Here is a 14,203-nt window from a genome sequence, read left to right as displayed (position 1 = left end):
TCACAGAAGGCATTCCGTATCAGGCTAAAGAGTCTGATTTCATCTTAAAGGCAATGGGGATTCAGTGAAACAACTGAAAACGAGTAAACAGGATCAGATGAGAATTTTAGAAAGTAAGCTCTGACAGAGTTGAGGACAGACTTGAGGGCATTAAGGCCAAAGGCAGGAAAACGGGATAGGAGGCTAAGCAGGAATTCAGGTAAGAAACCAGGGTGGAATCTGATGGCTCCTGCCCCCACACACTTATTTTTAAAGTCTGAAATATAAGAGGGGAGAAGAAATAGTTTTTCATGTACATCTCTCATGGCATGGGACAATTTCCCCAGAACTTTGCAAAACCGTAATATCACCCTCACCATTCTCCACATCGTCTCCACAGTGACTTGGTGGCCCCAAGAGAGTCACGTCAGCTTTAGGATCACAACCAACTGTGATATACAGGAGCTCAAGCAGAGCTCAGTAAGTGGTGACTGAATGCATGAGTCACAAATGTCAAAAGGGAGTGGAGATGGAGAAGTCCTAAACAAAGTAAGGTCAAGTCCAGGAAGCACAGAGATGTCAAGTCCAAGCAAGGCAACAAATCAGAAACAACAAGACAAATAGAAAAGTTCTGGGAGGGAAGAGGTTAAAGGAACCAGGTGATCAGCAGGGATGGAGATTCAGGAGCACAGGTAGGCTAGCGAACCAATAAAGGAGTCTGCACCCATCTCAGGTGGGGAGATTCTACATGTCTCCATAGGCAGAGTGCCCTGCACATAGCCTATACCATGCCCTTGTGAGAATCCGCAAAAGGCACGCCCCATGGTCAGTCACACAACCAGCAGGCCACAAGCAGCAGGAGTTTGCGGCTGGGTTGGTAGCTGGTTGGCCAGGGCCTGCGTGCACATGTGGACCAGCACGTGTGAACAGTTAAGTAGGAACATCTGGCAGGAGGGGGAATGAATGGGTAAGGAGGAGGCAGATCCCGACAAGCAGGGGACTGTCTGATGCTGGCTAAACCCCATCACATGTGGTATAGAGCCACTCTGTCCTGGAATTCATAGCCAAAGATGATTGATAAAGAAGATGAAGTTGGAAGGCTAAAATTAACAATTTCCTGCCTTAGTACAGGGAAATGCTGATCTACACAAGTCGGAACCTTCTCAGAATTGGAGGATTCTGACACTATCAGCCAGTGCCCAGGAAAGCCGGATTACTTTTATTTTAACAAGGTAATTTTTCTGAAAACCAGGAGCACCTGACCCCCAGTGTGCTGCTTAGAATGACCCCAACGAGACACCTTCCACTGAAGCCATCACTAGCAGAGGCACCGGGATTTTCACAAAACTTACAAGGCTTTAAGCCACAAATGAGCAACAGGCCTGGAGCCGTACTTTGGGAGGTTCTCAGTTGTAAAGATTTGAGATGAAAACATTTCTCTATGTTTGTGTTAACGCTAAACCAAGGCCAGCAAAAACAAGATTTGCAGCATCAATTATCATCTTCCAGGCCCTCAAGTTGGCCCTGAATATGAATAACTGTGAGCTGGAAAAACAACACTTAAAGGAATGAACAGAGGCCAGTGTATCAACCCCGTCTCTGAATTTCTGGGCCATGGCTGTTTTAAATTAGAGTCTCAATGCTGCTTCCATAAAACTCTTGGCTTAGCTCTGCAATGGAAAGACTATTTTTGTGCTCTGAGCTGCAGATATTTATATGGAAGCACATCCATATTCCAATTAGGTTTCATTTTCATGATGCTGTGTTCTTCTATATAAGAACAGTCACAGCTATCATCATCATTATTGTTGCTGCTAAGCCACTTGCAAAAAGTAACATGCTATGTGCCAGATTCCACAGGGCCCAGAAATACAACTGTTGTAAAATAGGCAGATTTTAGGTCTTGTCGAATTCTCAAGAAGTACTGTCAGTTCTTCTGCCTCTGGCCACTTCTTCACTGTTGATTCTCTACCCCCACCTATTTCTCAATCGCCAGGGCCTTCATGATCCTTCTTAGTTCCAGAAGTGGCTCTATCTGGTATTACACCTTACACACTCCCTCTGGGGTCTTCGCATTTAAAATGTTATCTTTAATAATGAAATGAAGGGTTTTTATCTCCTTAAAGGCCAGAAGCACCAACAAATAAAGCAAAGAAATATTTCTGATTAAAAGGTGCACAGTTCTTAGGTAACAACATAGTTATTCTATAGAAAGTTTGGGCAATAGGCTGGGAGAGCTACTAAGATGTACAGAGCAACATCAAAATGGCGGTCCAAAAGCTTCAAGGAAATTCATCCAAAAGAAATCTTAATTGACTACCTAGAAAGCATAAGGTATTAGGAGGTGTAAGCATGGCCTCTCCCCAGAAGTCTCTCTGATTAGACCTTCTGAAGCACACACTTGGTTTGAAAGAATTGGAGTAAGAGAGGGCAGATAATTGGAGGGGACTAACATTTGTGAGCTTAACATATGCCAAGCACTTGGCTCATATCATTTCTGCTTATTTCACTTAATCTTCAGAGCAACCTTTTGAAGAAGATTTTCTTATCACTGTTTTGTAGAGAAAGAAATTTAACCTCAGAAATGTTCAGTAATTTGCCCAAGGCCACACCTCCAGTAAGTAGCAAAGCTTATATTCAACCCAGATCTGACTCCAAAGTCCATTTGTTTTCCATTATCACCAAAGGCTGGTTAAAATGTTGAAAGAGATACAAAAAGGATTAGAAATTCTAAGGCAAAGAGATCAGATAAAAAAAAAAAAAAACAGGCAAATATGAAGAACCAAACAGAAATTCTAGAAATAAAAAATATAGACATTAATTTTTAAAAATAAACCAATGGATGAGTTAAATAGTAGACTAAATACAGTTAAAGAAAAATTAATAAATTGTAAGATAAAACTAAAAAATATCACCCAGAATACAGTTAAGAGAAAAAGAGGTACACAATATGAAAGAGAACTCTCTCAAGACACAGAAGACATAGACGATAAAATGAGAAGTTTCAACATTTGCCTAATGGGTGTTTCAAACAGAAAGAATAAAGAGTGTGAGTCAGTATGAGGGCAGGGACTTTGTGTCTTATGTTCATCTCTGTATCTCTAGCACCTAGAAGCATTCCTAACATATAGTAAGTGCTCACCAATTATTTAAAATAAATTTGTAGGGACAACAACTGAGAAACTTTTAGATATGAAAAGAGACATGAATCTTCAGATTAAAGGAACACTGAGTTCCAAGCAGGATATAAAAACAGACTATACGTGGACACATCATAATGAAAAGGCAGAACATGAAAGGCAGAAAAGATCTAGAAAGTCTCCAAGACAGAGAATAGATTACTTACAAAAGAATGACTGAAAGAGATTTTTCCTAAGGAACAATTAAGACTAGAAGACAGTGGAATAGAATCTTACAAAATGCTGAGGGGAAATATCTACTTAGAATTTTATACCTTCCAAATTATCTTTTAAGTGACATGTAATAAAGATATTTTCAAAACAATACAAAACAAAAAATACCCACAAGACTGAGAGGATTACAACTCCAGACCTTTACTTAAAATATCATCAATATACAGAGGTATATTGATACAGAGGTATAATGAATACAGAGGTAAGGAATGGTAAGCAAGAAGCAGTGTTGAGAAAAGAAATTGGTAAAGTTAAATACATTTTGACTGTAAAAAAGAAAGGAAGAAAAGAAGAAAGGAATGAATAAATAATGGGAATAATGACTAATGTAGGGGGAGGGAGGGTTAGAGGAGTATACATATTGTGGAACTAAACTATTAGACCACAATAACCAGAAATATGGAAGGATGGGCAGATTAGATTTAAAGGCTTCTAAGGCCATTGCATTGTTTAGAGGAAAATAGAGAAATTAATTAGACTTTGTTAAATGAAATGTGCATGTTAAAAATTTGAGGATAACTATTAAAGAATACCAATAGAATTTATGTTTCAAAACAGTTGACAGAAAAAAAAAGTATGTATATGCAAAACTTGATCAATCCAAAGAAAATTAGAAAAAGAGGGAAAAAAGAAGCAACAAAAAAATGGTAAATAGAAAATAAAAATGAACATAGCAGAAATAGGTCATATATACATATAATTACAAACAATATAAAAGTTGCAACTCAATTATCAAAAGACAGATTTTCAAGTTATAATTAAAAAAATCAAGTCATATGTAAACATTTTTTTCTAAAATACACATTGAAAGGAAAACTATACAGAGAAGTTAATAGAAAAGGATATCAAGGTTGACTAGTTAGTTCAGCTGGTTAGAGTGTGGTGACAATAACACCAAGGTCCATACTGGCCAGCTGCCAAAAAAAAAAAAAAAAAAGGAAAATACTGACCAAAAGGAAATAGGCATAGCAATATTAATATCAGGCAAAATAGAATTTAGACCAAAATCATTAACAGAAATGAAAGAAGATAGTATATAACATAAAGAAGAAACATGTCACCCAGAAGAAATACTTATGAATTTACATAAACACTGATGGGATTATAAGAAGAAATTGACAAATCCACAATTGGAGTAGAAGATTTTAATATTGTTTTCTCAGAAACTAAGGGGAATTCAGAAAGCAGGCAAAAAATCAGGAATGCCATGAGAAATTTGAAAAACACAGTTAATAAGTTTGATCTGTTAGATTGACATAGAATTCTACATCCATCAAGTAAGGAATATATTTTTCTTTTAAAGTACATACAAAATGTTTGGAAAATTTTTTTATGTAATTGAACACAAAGGAAATCCTAATAAAGAACTGCTATTACACAGACTCTGCTGACTTTTTAAAATGCAACTAAATTGGAAATCAACAATAATTTAAACAAAGTAAATAAGTTTTCTTAAAAAAAAAAAGTTGAAAATGAGAAATTAAATAAACCCATGGCTTACAAAGGAAATAACAGAAGTAAAAAATATTTAGAGACAGGTGGTAATGAAAGTATCACGTATTAAACCTTGTATGACGTGGCTAAAGCAGTACTCAGAGGTAAATTTATAGCTTTAAATGAATTTATGGGAAAATAAATAAGCTAGGCATCAACTCAAGAAGCTAGAAATAGAAAGAAGAAATAATATAGACAGAGCAAAAAAATAAAAAGCAAAAAATATAGATAAGAAGCTAGAGTGGACGTCTATATAAATTAAGAAAAACAGCTGGCACAAATAAACAATATTAAGAATGAAAAAGGGAACATAAGATACAGTCAATATATATAAAGCCATAAAATTATGAATAACTTTATGCTAATAAGTTTGGGAATACATAAATGGATCATCTAAATTAAATTATCAAAACTACATCAAGAAGAAATAGAAAACCTAAATTCATCAATAATCATCTATGAAATTTAATCATCAAAAACTTGACACACATACTCTGTATAAGTGGTTCAGGTGATTTCCGATGAGTTTTACCAAACTTTTAAAGAACAGATAGTCTTTATCTCTCACAAATTGTTTAAGAAAAATATATATAAAAGAAGAAAAGTTACCCATTATTTAATAGTGCTAATATTTAACTTGATATCAAACAATAAGAACAATATTAAAAATAAAGAAAATTATAGAACAATTTCACTTACAAACATTTGCAAAACTCCTAAATAAAATACTAGCAAATGATACCCTACAGAATAAAAGAACATATATACATGTATATGTATAGATATGCAAATGTTCAATATAATTAAATATGCCCACATTAATATTACATTATAATATAAAGAAAGAAAAATAAATGATCATATATTGAAAATATAGGGTTCATAATTTACATAAACAACATTAAAGCATTACATAAAACAGTCATGATAAAATTTTTAACTTGTTAAAAATATTAAAAATAGAGGGAAAGTGCCTAATTTAATAAAGAATTTCTACTGAAAGCTCAAGCAAACTTCATACTTAATGGAGAAACTTTAAGAGTACTCATTAAAGACAATAAGATGACAAGGGTGTCCTCTCTCACTGTTACTATTGAACATTGTACTGGAGGGTCTACCCAATGCAATAAGACAAGAAAAAAATACAGGAGTCATAAGAAATGGAAAAGGAAAGACAAATTATTGTTGTTTTGTGATTGTCTACAAAGAAAATTCAAAAATATATATACATGAAGAACTAATGAGAGAAGTCAGCTGGGATGCCAGATAAAAGATCAAAATTCAAATATTAGAAATGGGGGCCGGCCCGTGGCTCACTCGGGAGAGTGTGGTGCTGATAATACCAAGGCCACGGGTTCGGATCCCATATAGGGATGGCCGGTTAGCTCACTGGGTGAGCATGGTGCTGACAACACCAAGTCAAGGGTTAAGATCCCCTTACCAGTCATCTTTAAAAAAAAAAAAAAAAATTAGAAATGTTTCCATGGGCCAGCAAATAAATTAGAAAACATAATAAGACAAAGGATATAGTTAAAATATGAACAAAATCTATAGGAATTAACTACAGCAAAAGTTGTATAATACACTTACAGAGGAGATTTTCAGTCATGATTCATCTGAATGAAAGGAAAAGATGAGGAGATCCAATATTGTAAAGATGTCAGTATAAACTGAATGCAATTTTAATTAAAATATCGACAGGAATTTTTGTATATGTGCAACTAGACAAACTAACATTTATATGAACTAGTAAAATCCCAGAAGGCCAAGAAATTTTGAAAAAGTATAAAAGTGATCATAATAGCTAGCAATTATTGTATGCTTCCTTATATGGCAGGCACTATTTTAATATCTTTCATGCATTATCTCCTCACAATTATCTTTGAAGTGGATATTGTTATTATTTTTATTTTATAGATTAGGACCTGAAAGAAGTTAGGTAACTTGCCCAAGTTTACACAGCTAGGAAACCATAAATGCTCATTGATTGCTGAGTAGGATGAAGTTCTCTAAATCCACACCAAGACATACCTATAAAACATTTTAGAGAAAATCTTAAAAGCTACCAGAGAGAGGGCTGGCCGGCTAGCTCAGCTGGTTAGAGCCTGGTGTTCATAACACCAAGGCCAAGGGTTCAGATCCCCTTACCAGCTAGCCACCAAAACAAAACAAAACAAAAACCATCAGGGAGAAGACAGATTACTTCATAATGAAGTGACAATCACTCATCATCAGATTTCTATTAGAAAAATCACTTGTAATCAGATTTCAGATTAGTAGAAGTAATAGATGTAAGAAAACAATGGTGTAATATATTTAGTACTGACGGTAAATAATTTTCAGTCTAGAATTCCATACCCAGCCAAACTCTCACTTGTGAATAACAGCAAATAAAGACATTTTCAGGGATACAAATACTTTAAAGTTTACCCAAGACCCTTATAGAAGAACCTCTCGGGCTGGCTGGTTAGCTCAGTTGGTTAGAGGGTAGGGCTAACAACAAGGTCTAGGGTTCAATCCCTATACTAGGCAGCCACCAAAAAAACAAAAAATAAAGAAAACCCACTTCTAAATTTACTTTGACATGAAGAAAAATGAACCCAGAAGAAAGGAGTGGGGTGTCAGAAGTAGCAGTCTTCAAAATACAATGAATAAATAAAATAAAACAATGTAAAGTAGAAGAGGAAACTGGGACCAAAGAAAAAGGTACAGATAAGAAACATAAGGTATACATTATTTGTTGTTGAAAATATAGGCCATAAAATCCAATACATATGCTAGAAGTAGGTCACTAAGTTGACTCTGAACTTTCTTTCAGCCAATTGAGAAACATCAATTAAAGGATTCACAGCATCCATAAGACAAAACAGATAAGTTGCTCAGAAGGACTATTCCTGGCACTGAAATCATAAAGAAATTTCTTATATGGCTAAATGGATCCAAGACATCATTCTGAGTGTGATAATTTGGGGTCTTCCCTTGACCCTCATCTTACAGTTTTTGGTTTTTTGGGTTTTCTTCCAACAAGGAGGTAATGATCATTTAGAACCATCAACCTTCCAGAAATCTCTTTTTTGAGGAATAGAAGAGATAAAGCCTCCTTTTTTAAGGTATGTCATTTGATTGACCAGATGTTTTAGGAAAGCCGATCCTTCTGGGCATCTTCTGGTATGTTGGATAAGGTGACCTCCAGGGCTTGGTTGTCTGTGAGAGCACCTGGTGGCACAGAATGTGGACATTTTTTCCCCAGAGCCGTTGCCAGAATCACTCACACTGAATATTTCCATCTCTACTATATCAGTCAACCTTGCCAATGCATGGGATCATCTATATAGCCAGGCTTCCAAAAAAATAGTTGATTATTATGTTTTCACAGTAATAAGCAGCAAGAAACAATGAGCTTTTCTTTTTCTCATTCTTGTTTCTTGGTAAATCCTTGACTTACCCTGACATTCCATGTAACATGCAAGTAAATGGGAGCCTGGGCACTTTCCCAGTTCTTTCCACCCATCATGCTCTCCTGACACTGTAAAGAACTGTGAAAGCCCATACTGATGGAGTTCTGAGGACACAACTTGCCTGCTCTAGTTCAAAAATCCTGCCATGTACTGGGACTGCTCCAGAATCCCATGAAGTTTCTGGAACTCCAGGCTGGGTGGGAAGCCTCTACGGAATTCTGGATAATTCTGATAGGTACAGCTGGCTCCCAAGGAAAGGTGAGCTACCTCTCATTGTATGGAGCAATTCTCAAGGGCTTCCAAAGAGAAGTGACATTAGGAGATGGGAGACATGGGAGGCAGAGGCATTTTGCAATGAATGAAAACATCAGTACTTATTAAGCAGGAAATATTTTTCCTTCCCTTTTCTATTTTTTCCTTATAATTAATAGCAATAATAATAATAATAACAACAACAACAACACATGTGCAGGGAGACAGTGAACAGTAGTGATTGAGAGGCATAGACTTTAGCTACTGACTTGAATTCAAGACTTGATTTTAGCACTTAGAGGCTGTGTGACCTTGGGCAAGCTTTCTGTTTCTAGTTTCTGAATCTCCACGATGAGAGTAATAGTAGTACTTGCCTCAAAGAATTTTTAAATGAAATACCATATGTAAGTGCTTAATTCTCAATTTTGTGTGCATGAAACTAGACTGCATGTACAACTTATTATTGTAAAAAAGTTGAGAAAACAAAGATCAAAAGCACCTACAATTCCACCATCCAATTCAATGCACACAATTCCAATATTTTGGATGTATTTTCAAAGAGTGAAATTAACAGTGTTTTCTGTTTTATAAGTTGATTTTTAAATGTAACCCCATACCCTAAGCATGTCCTATGTGATTCAGCATTCTTGAACAACACCGCCACCTGGTATTCCCTTGGGTTATTCTACTTCTTAATGATTCCTACCTTCCTTCCTCTCCACAGGTCCCACACTTGTATTTCCAACTCATCTGACCCGTCTAGCTGATAACTGGCTGCTTTCTACTGGCTGTTGGGAATGTAACTTTCATCTCACCATCCAGACCACCTGCTCCTTAGATCAGGGCCCCCCTGTGGACTTCATTAACTCCCCAGCACCCTACCCTGCATCTGCTGAGCAAACCCTTGTGACTGGTAGCAAAACACCCAGTTTAGCAAGATTGTATGAGGTGGGACACAAGCTGAACAAGGCAGAAAGGCCGTTTATCTCCAAACAGTATAAAGTTAACTTCCATATTAAATACACTATTAAAAATCCTCAGAAATAGGAAGAGACTTAAGATTTTTATCTGAGTACATTGTTTCTCTAAGCAACAGGGACAAACAAGTTCAAAACTAAGGGCTTTCTTCTTGAGTGGAAGTTACCACACTTCCTTATGAATGATGTTTTGAGACCACAGTAAAGCCTTACTGATTTATACTAATGGGAACCGTCAAACTGAATTAGTGTAGAGAAGTGAATTATATACTTTTAAAAATAAACTCTTATTTCCAATGAAATTCATTTTTTAAAAAATCTTCATTTCCAGACGATTCAATACCTTGATCTGTTTTAACAGGTTGTTTGGAACCTGATCTATTACATTTGTTACAACCATATTTTTTGATTATATAAAACAGGAATGGCTAAAGTTCTTGAGAAGTGGTGTGTGTGTGTGTGTGTGTGTGTGTGTGTGTGTGTGTGTGTGTGTGTGTGTGTGTGTGTGTGTGTGTGTGTGTTGTTGTTGTTGTTGTTGTTGTTGTTGTTGTTGTTGTTTTTGGCAGCTAGCCTGTATGGGGATCCAAACCCTGACCTTCGTATTATAACACCAAGCTCTAACCAACTGAGTAACTGGCCAGCCCAAGAAGTGTGCTCTTAAAAACAATAAAAGTTCAACATCTCCTTGCAATCCTGCTTACACAGCTCACTCTTCAGTAAAGCTTTTTCTTTCCAGGTCATGGGGAAGTAAACCCTGGCTCAGTCTGCTCTGGTTCTGAGTGAGTGGGCAGAGATTTGCAATATCAACCCAGATAAATCCCTAAAAAAAAAAATAAAAAAAATAAATCCTCCACACTCCAGACTTGATCTGCCCAGACCCGATCTGCCCAGACCCATCCGAGAATTAATAAGCTCCCCCTAAGCACCCAGAGAACCAAGTCTCTGTCATGGAAACACTGATTCAACCATAATAAGAACCGTCATAAAAACCACACAAATGAACTAAACATTTCTTCCACCCAATCAGAATCTAGTTGAAGCCACAGCCTCAGGATTAAAAAAAGTGAGGCTGTTTTTTGGTTGTGGTTCTGCTCATTTTAGCCTCTTCCATCCCTTTTCATAGCTCCTGTTTAGGACAGAGAAAGTGGGAGTGGGGGAGTTGGGAGGGCAAGGGGGAGCCGGCGGGAGGCATGGACAGAAATGCAGACGCCAGTGTTGCTGGGAATGCCAATGAGCGCTGCGCTGAGGTCAGGCGGATGAAACCTTCCAGCCTGGGAGCTGTACTGTTCTGTCTGGGTAGCCTGAAAACAGGCTACACTGAACTTTCTCCCACTCAAACACTTGAATGTGCCCTTTACTTTCCAGAGATCAGGTTCCGCACAGTATTTCTAGCAAGCACTCTTTTTCTCTCTCTCCTTTTTTATTATTATTTTTCCTGTTTCTGTCTTTTGGAATTAGAAAGGCTAATTACATGAAGTATCATTATTGAAAGAGAGGTTGGAGAGGTTAAAGAAAAGATGCCAAAAAAACAGAAATAGTAAAATCTGAACGAGGAATATATTTTAATTTTCCTCCGTACCCACAAGGTTCGGTTTGTGGGTCCAAGGCACCCAACCCAAATCCCGGTGAATGTCATTCCTGTACGTAATATTTGGGCAAGTGTGGAGGCCCCTGCGGCTGTGACCTGTTGGCCTGGCTCTTCGCCTTCGAGGGCAGTAGGGGACACTGGGTTGCTGGGGTCCGAGCCTGGGGGACACGCGTCTCCCAGAGAAGGGGGAGGCGGCAGCAGCGCGAAGAGCAAGAGCCAGGAAGAAGGGAAGTGAGAGTCCCGGGGGTGGGCAGGGACCCGGAGCCCCCGAGGGAGGGGTGGAGAACAGAGGCTGGTGGCCCAGGTCTGGGAGGTCGTGGGACCGCGCGCAGGTCTGCAAGAGCCCCCGGCCCCGCCTACGGAACTGAGTCTAGATTCTTCTCTGCTGCTGGAGTTTTCTTTCTCTTTAGAGTCGGAGCCGGTCACAGCAGCAGCCCCATAGCAGAGGTGAGGAGGACAAGCCCCGTCGGGACACCCCCCCACCCCCCCGCTGTGGCACCTCTGGGGCCGAGAGGGCCGTGCGGGGGGAATGGGGACGCGGCTCACAGGGGCGCCCAGCGAGCCCAGCAGATGCCCGAGGCCCCGGCCCGCAAACTTTCCCAACGAACTGCAGGTGGCCCCACCCTGGAGAGGGGCTTCCCCGCGCCTCCCCGTCTCTGTCCCCTGCGGCTGGTCACTCACGGGCAGCGCGGCTGGGGATCCGACCGTGGCCGCCGCCATCCACACCGGGAGGAGGAGGCGGGGAGGGGAGCGGGCGGGCCTGGAGCCGACCCGAGTGCAGGGGCGGGGAGGGGGCGGCCACCGCGTCCTGACTCCTCCCGTCCCCGCTCCTCCCCCTTCTCCGTCCCCTGCTCGATCCTCCTTCTCTCCTGTCCTGCCCCGGATTCCCCAGAGTTTTTCTAGTGTGCCATTCTTCATTCCCTTCCTTCCAGCGGATCTTCGGTCCCCGGAGTCTGCAGCCCCCACAGAGGGGAAGAGAGCGCCCCCTCCTGCAAAAGTGGGGGTGGCGGTGGGGGTGGGGGTGAGCATAGGAGTTACGTTCAGATGCCCCCTTGAAGCAGATGGCTGGGACCCTTAGCAGATCTGAAGCCACCCGGAACCCCCTAGGACCTTGTCCTCACCTCTGGGTGGGGGGATGTTGGGGGGATTATGGGGGGACTTTGTGGTCGTGATTTCCAATTTGCTTCATTGAGTGTGGGGTTTTTAATTTTTATTTTATTTTTCTCTCGTGATTAGGAGAACTAAAAAATTCTTTTTGAAGCTTCTATTAAATGCCTCTTCTTTTTTTGTCAGGTGAGACCAGCCCTGTTCACAGGGCAAGATGAAAGGTAAACATGGAACCCCACCTTCCTGGGCGAATCAGTACTCAGCAGGAGGACTGCCACAAGATAGCTTAGCCGATGGCCAAGCTGTGCTGCTGGGGCAGGAGGCAAGTACTTACAGAGGCCTCCTCTGTGCTGCCTGCAGAGTGCAGAAGAGAGGGAAAAGGGGAGTCGTCTTTCCGGGAAAGGTTATAGGGTGGCTTCTAATCTCTGCTCCATCACCTGCCAGCAGGTGTCTCTGGGCAAGTGTCCTTGGCATATCAGCCTCTTCCTCAAGTGGGGCTGCCTCACTGGGAGCCAGTCAGAATGAAAAGGAGGAGGTCCTCTGGTGCCCTTTCCCCTGGAGGGTCACTGAAACACAGGATGAGAAACTGGAGCTGGGTTTGAACAGAGAACAGGACATTCCAGGCCCTGGGGCTTGGTGCTTTGGAGGCTGGCAAGACTGGAAGGCTTAGGGGAGATGGGAAATATTTGGATAGGAAGGTAGAGCTAGGTATGAAGCAGAAAACAGGAAATCCATGCAAGTTTTTAAGCAAAGAAATATTTTGATCCAAGTGGTGTCCTATTCATTTTTGTATTCCCAGAGCCTGGTATATAGTAGGCTACCAGTAAGTCCTTGTGGATTCAAAATGGCAATTGACAAATATTGGTTTCAGAGTCTGCAAGATGGCTGCTTGGGAAGAGAGGGATTGTGCCCAACAAGAGGAGTTAGGTGGCCCTGGTGAGCGGAGTTAGGTGGCCCTGGTGAGCACCTCACCTTTAAATGCAATGCTGGATGGTGGAAAGGAAATGAGGGAGTTCTGATTGAACACTTCTTTGTGTTTTCATAGCAGCGTGATGCTCTTTCAGAGGCTCTTTCAGGTGTAGTCTTGTGTTTAGCCTTGGAGTTCACTGGTGAAAGGGAAAAGATACTCAGTACCCTATTCACCCACTAGCCAGCATTAAGAAACTGCACTGTGGGGTATGAGGAAGGAAACTGACATTCAGAGAGGGCACACAAGTCACACAGCTGGGACCTATTTAGAATTCTCAGATAAAATTTCTAACTGCAGCTATGCTTGACTCCCTAAACAAACAGAAAAAGGTCCCAGGTTCTCCTTACTTCTGCATTTCCTCTACCTTCCTTCCCAGTGATGTCCTTGAGGAAGGACAAGCGAGAGCCTAGAGACTAGGAAGTCAACTGACTGATGAGGAACTTTTCACAGATTCTTCTGTGGAGCCAGACAGGTCCTGGGCCCCTCAGTTAGGTGGGGAAAGGAAAGGGAGAGAGGTGGCAAGTCTTTGTTGTTCCTGTGCCCTGACTCTAGGCATTTTGGCTGAAGCCCCAAATTGAACCTCTTGTGCCCTGTGTCCAGCCCACCCTTGACCAGTTGGCCCTCCAGGGAGGCTAGCCCATCTCAGAAAATATCACAGCTAACTGGAGATAGGACTCATAAGGACACAATACACTTGACAGATAGTAATTACCATTGCATTTAAGTGCAATTCTGAGTGCGCCTTTTTAATTCTGTCATTTTTGAAATAAATGGTATGGCCTCATTTGTGGGTAACCCATCTGGTGAAAGAAATCTCTTTGGAAACTTTGACACTTTTTCAAAGCAAATATGCCCATAAATTTCTAAAGACTAAATACAATTGGTTGAGAACCATTTTATCTTTTGCAAAGGACAGGTCCTCCCCCTTCTGTGTGACTCAGTGTTGCCCCAAATGTTGCCACTTT

General features: G+C 40.4%; 1 protein-coding gene across 2 annotated transcripts in view; it reads right to left on the bottom strand.

Moving 5' to 3' along the window:
- STON1 (stonin 1) overlaps positions 1–11,897 on the bottom strand; it is a 45,508-nt gene extending 33,611 nt beyond the window's left edge. For both annotated transcript variants that reach the window (XM_063078126.1, XM_063078127.1), the window contains exon 1: positions 11,843–11,897. The gene's annotated coding sequence lies outside the window, so the exon portion shown is untranslated. The remainder of the gene's footprint in view (positions 1–11,842) is intronic.
- Positions 11,898–14,203: the final 2,306 nt, after the last annotated feature.

The sequence above is a fragment of the Cynocephalus volans genome, chromosome 14 (assembly GCF_027409185.1).
Source record: "Cynocephalus volans isolate mCynVol1 chromosome 14, mCynVol1.pri, whole genome shotgun sequence".
Taxonomy (NCBI): Eukaryota; Metazoa; Chordata; class Mammalia; order Dermoptera; family Cynocephalidae; genus Cynocephalus; species Cynocephalus volans.
This window is presented reverse-complemented; position numbering and strand designations above follow the sequence as displayed.